Genomic DNA, 13,749 nt, shown 5'->3' with positions numbered 1-13,749 from the left:
CAATCAAGAATAAAATGGACAACTCGAGAGTTATTTGTTGTGTACGTCAAACCGCATGCGGCGAGCATAGGAGGCTGCTGCCATGGAACTTATCTGATACGGAAGATGGCGACCGGTTGTTGGTGACATCGACGAGCATGGTGGCGAAGTTCGGGACGGCAGCGGTGGCACTGTGGCCAAGTCTAGGACAGCGACAATGGCGTTGGAGTCAGGGCCGTTCCTGTGGGAGTGCCGAAGGTGCGGCCGCATCGGGCCCCCAAAACCAGAGGGGCCCCTAGCCACTAGACGCTAACACTTTTTCCTGTTAAACATATCTATTATAAACACAAATACGCAATAAGCGATGCGCTATCAATCAGTCTCGTTTAGATTGTTAAACTAATTTCTCAATGGCTTATCGAATACTCCATTCGTTTCAAAATAGTATTTGTTTTAGCTCTTGATTTTTATATTTATATTCAACTAGATGATGATGAATCCACTAAAGAAGCAAAACAAATTTTATTTTGATATAGAGAGAGTATTATTTACTATACACATGATGGTTGCATCGTCAGAGAGAAGATTTTTAAAATTGAAATGTTTTTTGGACTATTTATGGTCAACAATAACTTAATAGAGGTTAAATGGCTTGGCGATTCTATATATTGAAAAAAGTTGTTGTATGAAATTAATCTCAACGATATAAGTGATGACTTCGTATCAAAAAATGTTAGAATATATTTTTAATGATATCAGATGAGAAGTAAGTGTTTTTGGCTATATTTTACATTTGTTATCTTATAAAGAGCAAAAAGTGCATAATAATTTTTATACGTTAAATATTCGATATTGTATGTATAATTATATATATTTGTGTGTGTATGGGCCCTCCATATCGGATTTCGCACTGGGCCCCTGAAAAGTCAGGAACGGCCCTGGTTGGAGTTCCTAGCGTGGCTGCCCTTAGGCTTAAGGATGTGACGCAAAAAGAAACGAACCAGTCGCTCCTTGAAAAGATATCAATGTGTTTATAGTAGAGATGACAGGGAAATATCCTATGCAATCACTTATCCTGGTGCAAGCATGCAATCAAGCGATCTGGTGCATCCGATCTAGATCTAATGATGACTGTTATTTTATATTTAACCCTTCCACCTAAAACATAGTACCTATTTTACTTTTAACCACTTACATATGAAACCGTTGGATCTAGATTGGATGCTCTGGATAGTTTGATTGCACGCTTGCACCAAAATGAGTGATTGCACAGGATATGTCCTCGAGATGACAATGGATAAATACCTACCAAATATTAGCATCCCATATCTATACCCACGATAAAAAAATAATTTCATCAAATCACTCATATTCACTTGTGGGTATAAATTTATCCTAATACTCATACCCACGATAAAAAATAACCCAATCGAATCACTCATATTCACTTGTGAATATGTGGGTATTGGTCACTCGTCGGATCACTCATACACACAAAAATTATACATATATCATATGCGGTAAGCATCATTTAACAAATATAATGAAATGTAAAAAATACTAGCTACTAAACATCAAATTTAAATAAATTGTGTGCCATAATTAAGTATCACGCCATTTGATTTCTAACATTATAGACACACGAGGCTCTAAGATTGTGCTCAGAACTGTAGAAATAATATCTAATTACATAGTTGCACAAGAAACAACTATAAAATTTGCTTAGAGATTATATAACTAGGGTTTTATTTATTTTGGGCTAGGCCAAGTGCTCAAGTTTATTTTTTTGGCCAGGTTCATACTGTATATCTTATACCCACGGTTAACAGGTATGGGTCATGGGTAGGGGCAGAACATGTAATACCTGTTTACCTGATGGGTGAAGATTTTTGTCCAATAAGAGATCTGTAAGTATAATATTTAACCTATATACATACCTTAATGGAGTAAATATCTATCGAGCATCGGGTCACGGGTATCCATTGCCATCTCTAGTTTAAAGCATCCTATTCTAAGACAAAGTAGGGGCAAAATGGTCGATTCATATGACATAAAAGATAAAAGAAAAAGTTAATTTAAATTGGCTAATAATCTATACTATGGCCCTGTTTGGCACAACTTCTGCTTGTTGAAAAAAGCAGCTTCTGCTTGTTGGCTGCTTTTAGTTCATTTTGAGAAGCTGTTGAACTGATAAGCTGCTGCAGAAACTGTCTCTTTGACAGAACTTCTGCTTAAATTTGTGAAGAAGTTGAAAATAAGTTGTGCCAAACAGGGTCTATACTTAAAGCATCAGTTTCAACGGTCGTCATGCGTCATCTTTTTACAAATAACCCCTCACATCTATTTCAAATTAATCTGTTGCACGTCTATAGATGGTCAAACGGTGGCCCGGTACGGGCCAGACGCCCGCGGGCCACAACTCTGGCCCAGGCACGGCATGCCGGTAATCTGTTGCACGCCTATAGATGGTCAAACGGTGGCCCGGTACGGGCCAGACGCCCGCGGGCCACAACTCTGGCCCAGGCACGATATGTCGGCCTGCTGACTGTGCCAGACCAGCCCGTTAGCTCGTCGGCACATTTGATTAAATCAGCGTAAAATATTAAAAACGGTACAAAAGGTGATGTTTGAACCCATGCTGTTGGGGACTTGTTCTCAAGTGCTATGAGTTAAGAACAAGGCAACATAGAAAAATGTTAATCGTTAAAATCCTTCGTCCTCCGAAGCATTATTTCCCTTGGGATGTAATGGCTTACGGACGAAGGTTACGAAGGACGTACCTTCACAAATTCGTCAATCAATGACGAAGGATGAAATATAAAGAATGTGGAAAACAATATGAACAATCATATATTATTAACGGGCATAAACAAAGACATCGTTGAATTACAAGTGTACCTTCAATTGGAAGGAGATGAAAATACAAGCGTGACGCAAAAAGCGAATGCCAAGTCAGCGTGAACAGTACGGGGGTTCTGTTCACCTATTTATAGGCACGGGACGCAGCCCATACAAAATTACATTCATGCCCTTTATATTTGATAATAATTCTATAGTAATCTATCGAGGTCTGAATAGCCTTTTCATCTTTAAGTCGGTTTCATTTCCTGTAACCACGCCGAAGCTTTCCTGCTGACATCTTCGGCGTTGTATCAAGACCTTCGTATTATTCGGGTCTTCTCCCGCCGTGATACCAACTTGAGTCCGAAGGTACCTGCTCACACATTATACTTCCAGAAATACTGTTAAATCCTGTTTTTGAGGACCTTCGAATGCCGAAGGTCCCCAACAGTAGCCCCTCGCAATATTAATTTGTTTAAAATAACGAATTTAGATTGCGATATGGACGAAGGCTTTACGCCGAAGGTCCGAAAAAACACCTTCCCTTTGCTAGAATAGCAACATTCACTGACAAGCGGGGTCTTTAGATTTTCAACGCTCTTGGCGTATAAATACGGCCATACCGCAAATTCATTTGACACGCTTTCTGGCCAACTGCTCCCGCTCACTCAATTTTTAGCTCTTGTGCACTGCGATTTGCTAAGGCTTTAGTTTTGAAGCTTCGGCTTCGAAAATAGTTTTTTAGCGTCTCCGAAGATGTCTGAAGATAAGAAGACTGTTGCTGAGATGAAGCTGAGCCTTGACGAAGAGAAAAACCTGGGGTTCCTTATAGCGATGTCAAAGACCAATACAGAAAAAATTACGAAGGAGATTCTGGAAGGTTTGTCTGAAGATACTGGTGATAGTGATAGCTACGATGTGGACAGTGGTGGCGAGGACTCCGAAGATCGTCCCTGGCGGCCAAGCCATTCAGTTTATGGTAAATCAACTATCAAAGAGAATCATCTTGTCAACATGAGAGGAAGGTATTTCCGGGATTTGTCCATTGTGAGAGCCGACGAAGGGGAAAAAACTTGCCCACACCCTGAAGAGAATGAAGTCGTAGTGTACCGAAGCTTTTTGAAAGCTGGGCTGCGATTTCCCTTGAGCAGCTTCGTTGTGGAGGTACTGAAAATATTCGAAGTCTATCTCCACCAACTTACCCCTGAGGCAATCATAAGGCTAAATATCTTCGTGTGGGCCGTGAGAAGCCAAGGTCTGAAGCCTGATGCAAAAAGTTTCTGCAATATACACGAATTGTCATACGAAACAAAGCCTTGGGGCAAGGAACAGTATCACAATAATTTTGGCTGCTACAGTTTCGTTTCTCGGTCCGGGTCAAGCTGCCCCGTGTGTGAAGAATGATCTGACAGCGCGAGAAGATATCAAAGGTATAATTATGCGCCCTATTTGGCAAAGCTTCGGCCTTCGGAGGCCGAAGGTTGAAATGAGCGAGGCTGCCGAAGAATGCCAGAGGGCCTTCGGAGTTATCTGTTCTTTTATTGGAACGAGGGACTTAGTACAAGAGCATATCGCCTTCAGGGTATGGCCGCTTGCGGAGAAATGGGAAATGCCACAAGAAACCGTAAAAGAGGCCGACGAAGGTGGACTTATCAGGTTGAAGTACACTTTTAAATTTGGGGATAAATTCGTCGAGCCAGATGACGACTGGTTAAAAAGTATTGAAAATTTAAGTGATGAACTGCTTGGGGCTTACTCAAAGGCCGAAGACACTGCAATGTCAGCAGCCTTCGGAGGCCGAAAGAAGAAGAGGCTGAATCGGGTATTCGATGCAATCGGGTTTGTCTACCCTGACTATTGCTATCCTATTCGAAGGCGGAAGAGAAAAGGCACAAACTCCGCAAAGGAAGAAGCTGCAATTGCTCCTAGCGAGCCAGAACCGAAAAGAAAGAAGATAAAGGTCCTCACACATCGGCCATGCTATATTGAACCAGCTTCGGTGCCTGAGTTTACCGGAGGAACTCCTTCGACCACCGAAGCTGAAAAACCTGCCGAGCCAACCTTGCTGCCAGAAATCGCAGAAACGGCCGAAGTGCCAACAAAGATAGAATTGAAACAATCGAAGATTTTGCTATCAGAAATGAAAGAGAAGGCCGAAGCGCCGTCCACAGAAAAAAATGGAAAAGGTAAAAGAAGCAACTGAGGGATTCAAAACATCAGAAGTTTTGAGTCTTGCGGCAAACATTGAGACAGTGAAAAATCAAAAAGTGCCAGTAGTGACTCCGAAAAGAAAGAGAATGGCTAACGTGCTAGATGTACTGGAAACGATCAAATCTTCAAGCACACCTCCGAAGAAGGCTGCTGTTGTTCCTGAAACAACAACTGAAATTTCTGGTTCTGAAGCTCCAGAGCAAGAGATTAAAGCCGAAGCTGGGCCCTCAGAGCCTGCAAAGATAAAACCCTCGGAAAGTGAGGCAGAAAAAATAGCAAAGCCAACTTTTGTTGAAGACACCAGTGTTATTGCCCCCGAAGCACCCCCCAAAGCTCGTGATTATATTCTTCGTCATGCTTCGGGGAAAAAATTATCAGAAAAAGAAGAACTAGAGGCCCAGCACTACGCCCAAAAACTGAAATATCCAAAGGGGGCGTTAATATTCAATGGCAGTGGGGAAGACGACTTCTTGTACTGTCTCCCCGATAGCAAGGAAATTTCTGTCTGTCGGGAGATGAGCAGGAGCTTCGGATTCCCAACTTTAGAAGACGGACTTTCGGTGTTGTCAAAGAACGATCTGGCCGACAGCCTAGCTTACAATAGCTTAAAGGTGCGACAAATGAAATCCTTGTATTTTTGTTGAGTTCAAAATTTTTCGTTTGTTTAAACCTATTGACGCAGACATCTTTCTCTTTGCAGGGCCTGATACTTAGCAATGCCCTTAGGGCACAGAAAGATGCTGAAGACGAAGGGTGTACTATAGCCCTGAGCAACCTTCGTTCCGAAGTAATTGAACTGAGGAACGAAGGTCTCGAAAAAGATAAAATATTATACTCATTGATAAATAAAATAAAGGAAGACGAAGCTGCTTTTAAAAGTCAAGCTGAAGCTCAGAAGCGCGAAATTGAAGACCTTCGGAAACAGCTGGCCAGAGCCAAGGAAGAACGCATACTTGAAGAAACAGAGCGTGAACTCAGCGATCAATGGGCAGATCACCTAGAAGTGACTGTTGAAGAGCTTCGTTCGTCCAAAAAGAAATGCTATAACAAATCTATAGATTGTGTTAAGAAATTAAAGGCTAGCTTCGCCAAGGTCGGCGCATTCTCAAGTGAGGAAAACTTTTCAAAAGGCAATCCCGAAAGTGTCATCGAATGGATTGACCACGAAGCTGAAGCCTTCGAAGAAATTTTAAATAGCCGAGGAGATATATGTGCCTTCTCTGGCGCCAGAGGGATTGCCACCATCTTAGAGAAGAAGGGCTGCGAACATGTGAAAATTTTAGCACAGTCCGAAGCTGGTCTATCCTTTGAAGATGCAAAAGATCCTTCGGCCGAAGCTAGCATAATTGGTGGAAATTTTTTTACCGATATCTGGGATAATGGTGGCCGAGAAATGGCCGGAGAAATTATCCGAAGAAGTGAAAAGGGCATTCACGATGCTAGAGAAGTAGCTGAGGCTGCTGAAAAGAGCGCAGAGGCCGAAGGTCAATTAGGTATTAACTAATAGTTTTTATTGTGTTGTATTCTTTAGGCTTTAAGATTTGTTTGCGATTTGTAATAGCAATGTAGCCGTATCCTGTGTTGCTTCAGATCCGACTAAAGCGTCTTCGGGCCCTCAGCCGAAGGGAGACGACGAAATTAAAAAGATGGCTGAAGATATTATGGACGAAGTCGTCAACCGGCTCCTGAACGAGGCTGCAGAAGTCGTTTTGAGAGAAGATTAATTATTTTTGTAAAAACTTCTGAAATGTAATATAGTGTAACATTTTGTAACCCCAAATGTAATATACCTACTTTTGTTACTCAATTCTTTACGATGCATGAAACTTTATATGTACCGCTTTTGAGTCTTTGACGAAAAAACACCTTCCCTTCTTTTCATACGTCGTGAAGAAGAATTTTTCTTTGTCACAACAATATCCAATATTCTGATGAATAATATCCAGGCTTCGTGTAAATATTCTCCGAAGCTACACTTCCGAAGATTAATGACGTATCTTTTTGTGACTATGATTTCTCCCTTTTTTCAAAGCATTCTTCTGTAAATTGATAATGTGTCCACCTCTTGTGCCATGTGCAAAATGATGTATGATGCTTATGCTATGCGAAATGATGCGATGATGTTATGTCATGTGAGATGATGTTTGTTCCGAAGATACATTCGTATCCCTGCAATAAAACACACAATCTTTTATAAGCCTCCCTTAGGAGCTTCTTCGCCTTTTACTTCAGCGGAATCAGCGTTTATTTTTCGCTGTAAGCCTCCCTTAGGAGCTTCTTCGCCTTTTACTTTCAGCGGTATTCGCGTTGACTTTTCGCGCTTCGCCTTTTACTTAGGCGGTATCAGCGTTGACTTTTCGCTGTATGCTCTGCATTCCCTTTGGAACGACTTTGGAGCAGAAAACTTACACTGCGCTCCCTTTGGAACGACTTTTTGTGACTTCAGCAACTTACTCTGCGTTCCTTAGAACGACTTTTTGTTGCTTCGAAGAATTTTCGATAGTTCGAAGGTCCTCTTTGTTATCATAAGCCTGTGAAGAAAATATATTTTCCTTGTAGAATTCAACGAAACTAATTACATGAAATCTAAACAATGTCCTTTATTACAGAAGATAAAACTGAATGAAAAAGATCGCTATTAAGGTAGGATATTTGTCAATAGATGTGCTTTGACTCTGGCACAGTGCTATTGACTGTACGAGCTTCGGACTGCTCTCTGAAGTCCCTCTGGTGTGGAGCATACTGGCTCCCTTCTGGCTGCTGGCCTTGTTGCAACGGAGGTGGAGGCGGAGGCTGTTGCCAAGAAGCTTGAGGCTGACTCGCCGAAGCAACAGAAACTGCAGGATGATTGCCCACATATTCTGGAATGTAGGGCGAATGATACGAAGCTGTATGCATGACTTGCTTCGGCTGAGCTTGTTGTGCTGCTGCTTCAGCTATTTCCTTTTGCTTCTGAATAGTAACATGGCACATCCTGGTAGTATGGCCTTTGTTCTCACCGCAGAATAAGCAAAAGATTCTTCTCGGTTGATCGCCAAATCTTCCTCCGAAGCCCCTGGCGCCTCTGCCTCTTGGAGCTGGTGGTCGGAAGGAGCTTTGCTGTTGTCCCGAAGTCTGTGAGGAGCATTGTGGCCTTTGCTGTTGGCTTCCTCTGTCATCACTTTGTGTAGAGTTATGAATTGATCTTACGTGCCTCGGGTAAAACCTCCCTCCGAAGCCCCTGGTCATTTCAGAAAACCTGAAAGCCTCCTCCCTTCTTTGGCGAAAATCATTATCGGCCCGTATGTACTCATCCATCTTCTGGAGAAGCTTCTCCAAAGTTTGAGGAGGCTTCCTGGTGAAGTACTGAGCTGACGGACCTGGCCGAAGCCCCTTGATCATGGCCTCGATGACAATTTCATTGGGCACCGTCGGTGCCTGTGCCCTTAGACGCAAGAACCTTCGGACATACGCCTGAAGGTATTCTTCATGATCCTGAGTGCATTGGAACAGAGCCTGAGCAGTGACCGGCTTCGTCTGAAATCCTTGAAAGCTAGTTAGCAACAAGTCCTTCAACTTCTGCCATGAAGTGATCGTTCCTGGTCGAAGGGAGGAATACCAGGTTTGAGCAACACTTCTGACAACCATAACGAAAGATTTGGCCATGACTGAAGCATTGCCACCATACGAAGACACTGTTGCTTCGTAGCTCATCAAAAACTGCTTCGGGTCTGAGTGGCCATCGAATACAGGGAGTTGAGGCGGCTTGTAGGACGGAGGCCAAGGTGTAGCCTGCAGCTCAGCTGACAGAGGAGAAGCATCATCAAAAACAAAATTCCCATGATGGAAATTGTCATACCAGTCATCTTCGTTGAGGAAACCCTCCTGATGAAGGTCTTGATGCTGAGGCCTTCGGTGTTGCTCATCCTGAGCAAGATGACGAACTTCTTCAGAGGCTTCGTCTATCTGCCTCTGTAGTTCAGCTAGCCTGGCCATCTTTTCTTTCTTCCTCTGTACTTGTTGATGAAGCATCTCCATATCTCTGATTTCTTGATCTATCTCGTCCTCTGGTGGTGTCGGACTAACAACCTTCCTTTTCTGGCTTCGGGCCTCCCGCAGGGAGACTGTCTCCTGATTGTGGTCCAGTGGTTGCAGAGCTGCAGCCCCAGTCGCCGAAGCCTTCTTCGGCGCCATAACAAAGGTTTATGACCGCCGAAGGTGTTCAAAAAACTGAGAGTGGAAGTGAGTTCACCGGAGGTGGGCGCCAATGTTGGGGACTTGTTCTCAAGTGCTATGAGTTAAGAACAAGGCAACATAGAAAAATGTTAATCGTTAAAATCCTTCGTCCTCCGAAGCATTATTTCCCTTGGGATGTAATGGCTTACGGACGAAGGTTACGAAGGACGTACCTTCACAAATTCGTCAATCAATGACGAAGGATGAAATATAAAGAATGTGGAAAACAATATGAACAATCATATATTATTAACCGGCATAAACAAAGACATCGTTGAATTACAAGTGTACCTTCAATTGGAAGGAGATGAAAATACAAGCGTGACGCAAAAAGCGAATGCCAAGTCAGCGTGAACAGTACGGGGGTTCTGTTCACCTATTTATAGGCACGAGACGCAGCCCATACAAAATTACATTCATGCCCTTTACATTTGATAATAATTCTATAGTAATCTATCGAGGTCTGAATAGCCTTTTCATCTTTAAGTCGGTTTCATTTCCTGTAACCACGCCGAAGCTTTCCTGCTGACATCTTCGGCGTTGTATCAAGACCTTCGTATTATTCGGGTCTTCTCCCGCCGTGATACCAACTTGAGTCCGAAGGTACCTGCTCACACATTATACTTCCAGAAATACTGTTAAATCCTGTTTTTGAGGACCTTCGAATGCCGAAGGTCCCCAACACATGCCATGATAGAAGAAGGGCGGGAGACACTATGTGAAGTTGTCTAACCAGTAGAACATCATGTTCAGATGTTTTTAATATTGAATATTGTTGGGGACTTGTTCTCTGATGCTAAGAGTTAAGAACAAGGCAACACAGAAAACGTTAAACGTTAAAGTCCTTCGTCCTTCGAAGCATTATTTTCCTTGAGATATAATGATTTTCGGACGAAGGTTATGAAGGACATACCTTCATAAACATTACATATCATAATAAAAAGGGAATTACATGGAATATAAAAGATAACGTGAATAGTTATGTATTATTATCAACTCATTTTTATTTTATTGCTATAGAAGAATAGGAATGATGTTGGGTTACAAATATACCTTTGACTTGAAAGAAGGTAAAAGTACAAGCGTGATGCAAAAGCAAATGCCAAGTCAGCGTGAAAAGTACGGGAGTACTGTTCACCTATTTATAGGCACGGGTCGCAGCCCATGTAAAATTACATTCATGCCCTTTGCTTTTGATAATAACTCTATAGTAATCTATCGGGGTCTAAATAGTCTTTTCCTCTTTAAGTCGGTTTCCTCTTTTCTGCCATCATACCGAAGCTTCCTTGCGCACAGCTTCGGCTCTGTTACATCCTTCGTTCTCTTTGTGTTTCTTCATACAGCAATTTTGACTTGTCCGAAGGGTTCGTGTCCGAAGGTACCTGCTCATGTATTATACTCCAGAAACATTGTCAAATCACGTTTTTGAGGACCTTCGGAAGCTGAAGGCCCCCAACAAATATAAATTGTATATATGTATATACATTTTTTGTAAAATAAAAAATATAATCGTGTCGGGCCGGGCCAGCACTACGGGCGAGGCTACAGCCCAAACACGGCATGACGTTCTTGGCTCTTGCAAGCATTAGGTCGTTTCTGAGACCATATTGGCGCAATGGACTCCATGGTGTTTGAGGTTGTTGAATTTGATGGAGCAACAATGATTTGTCACACTAACATTAAAATGAAAGGTTATTTGTTGGTTTAAAACGTTAGTAATTGCTACGAAGTAACATAATTTATATGGAGCACATCCAGTTTTCATTGATGCATGTTTTTAACAATCACTCCATATTTTGATCCATCTTTTTTATAAGTTTGAGTTCATGTGACTTATTTTAGAAACTTGAGCTCACAAACTTTTTCTTATTTGGTCTCTGTATGGTGGAATTATGTCATTTTATAATCTCTGTTCGTTCAGCCAGTCGTTGTGGACTTTCTTCTAATCGCTCACTTCATTGACCGTGTTGTACCATAATATATTGCATGGAGTAAACAATAACATCAGTTAGTCAAATCAAAAAATATTATATGGAGCAGAGACAATCAATAAAAAATCTTGAATTTTTTTGGTGAATAGTTTACGTGGTTATTATTGTAAGCCGTCGCAACGCACGGGCAACCGACTAGTTTTATTGTAAAGGTGAGACGTGGTAGGAGGAAATGTTTTATCAATCTTAAATTGTAGCTACTAATATGTCGAACTCGTTTGTAATAGTTTTATAATAGAAAAAAATTCTGCAGGTATGTGTACGCAATGTCAAGATTTTATCGACAGATTAAGAAGTTTTAGGATAAACCATCGAGTCCTTGTCATTGGCGAGAAAATTGGATTTATGTCATTATCAAACTACGGATTCGCTCGAATGCCATTATGAGAACACGCTTCATTATTACGCCATTTTCAAACACTGGATTACAGATAAAATGCCATTTAGGGGGTTATTTGACAAAGTATCAACTGATTGGACTATTTTACCCCTAAACTAAAACAACTCCTCTTTGTCTCTCTCTGTTTCTCTCGCTCGTTCTCTGGCTCTCGCGTTTTCTGTCTCCTCTCTGCTCCTCTCCTCCTCTATGCTCCTTCTCTCCTCCTCTCTGGACCACACACCAGGCCGCCCACGACGAGCACCAGGCCGCCCACGGCGAGCTCCAGTGAAGTGTCAATTCGGGAACCGGGGCCAGAATAGAACGTGTAGGCACGGAAACGATTGTCGCTTCGTGGAGCTAAAACTTGTCGATACCGGCAAAATTGCATATAAAAACTCGACCTGGCCAATAAAAAAAACGAACGGCTGGCAGGGAAAAAAACGAACGGCTGGCAGGGAAAAAAATGATCAGCTGCTGGCAGGGAAAAAATGAACGGCTGGCAGGGAAAACGAACGGCTGGCAACCTGTTCAGCCCTTTGGCAGTTTCAGAACACAGTTTCAAAACGAACACAAATTTAGAACACAGTTTCCCATTCTTAACAGAATGAACACAGTTTCAGAAAGAACACAATTTATCTGATAGCATAACAAGGTTCAAAATAACTATGACATCCATCCAAATATAGTTCATCTGATAGCATAACAAGGTTCACTTCTAACACTAGCTTACTAAAATCTTAGATAACATAGAAATCAGCAGCTTATTACAATCTTGTCACATTTTCTTCAGCTTCCTTGGTGTGAGCTTCTTCACTAGCATCTTCTTAGGAGTTGTATTCTTGGGAGGTGACTGGATATCAATCTGTCCATCTCCCAGTATCATAGCAAGCCGACTAAAAAATAAAGACCAGTAATTTAATGAGACAACAACGACTTGATGCAACATAATCGTAATGATATAGACATTTCTTTACATCTGGGGAAGCTTCCACAACTTGATTGTAAAAGAATTGTGAAACTTCTGGCCTATATGCCCTAGCTGTAGGGTGCATCTTAGAGAATATGTCACCTCCAAACCTCTTAACAAAATTCTGCATTAGATGCCTAAAGCATTCTCTTTGGTTAGCCTGAGGGAAAACAAGTTTTACTGCATTTTCTAACCCTTTGCATGCATCTGTACATACAACAAGCAATGGAAGATCTCCTATTGCTTTTTTCAGTTGGCTTATGAACCATACCCAATTATCATTAGTTTCACCATCTATGAATCCAAATGCAAGTGGATACATCCAGTTATGACCATCAATAGCCGTGGCTGCAGCCATATGCCCATTCCATCTACCATTGAGGGCAGTTGAGTCTATGCTGAGGTATGGTCTGCAACCTTCTAAAAATCCTTGAATGCAAGGGGCTAATGCACAAAAAAATGTGTGGAAATAAATCTTGCCATCTACCTCCTTAATGTCAATCTCAATGACACTCCCCGGAGAACGACTCAACACCTCTGCCCTCCAATTGAAAAGCATTTGAAAACTCTCTTCCCAACTGCCATGTAACTCTTTTATCGCCAATTGCCTCCCCTTACAAACCGTGTCATAATGAATTTCACACATATTTTTCTTCCAACCTTTTCCGCAGCTCCTTCGGACCCATGTTAGACTCCTTCTTGAGGAGATGGATAACCTTTGATGTTACCCAAGCGCTAGTAGGGCTCGTGGTTTTCCTTCTAGCACTAGAAGTACAAGTGTGTTCCTTAATTAAGACAGTGACCTGCAATAATAAACCTCAGTTAGTAACAACAAAGATGGCAAGGGCACAACATAGATTAGTAAGAACAAGTCTATACCATAACACTATTCCTAGATTGTTGCCTACGTCCCACAATATGCCAAGGGCAACCTTCTCTTTTGCAATTACCAATAAATCGACTCAGATCAGTTTTATATATTTCTAGCTCAAACTCTTCATTGATCGCAAACTGTCTCACAGCTAGCCTAAAGTCACGCATGCTGGGGTACACTGTTCCAATATCCATACAAGGCTTGTCTGGGTCATGCAACATCACTCTCTCATCTAGAATTTCATCATCAACAGGGATGGCTGCATCAATAGTTTCGTTCTCACTATAACTTC

This window comes from Zea mays, chromosome 2, assembly GCF_902167145.1.
Source record: "Zea mays cultivar B73 chromosome 2, Zm-B73-REFERENCE-NAM-5.0, whole genome shotgun sequence".
Classification (NCBI taxonomy): Eukaryota; Viridiplantae; Streptophyta; class Magnoliopsida; order Poales; family Poaceae; genus Zea; species Zea mays.
Note: the sequence above shows the minus strand (reverse complement) of the source record.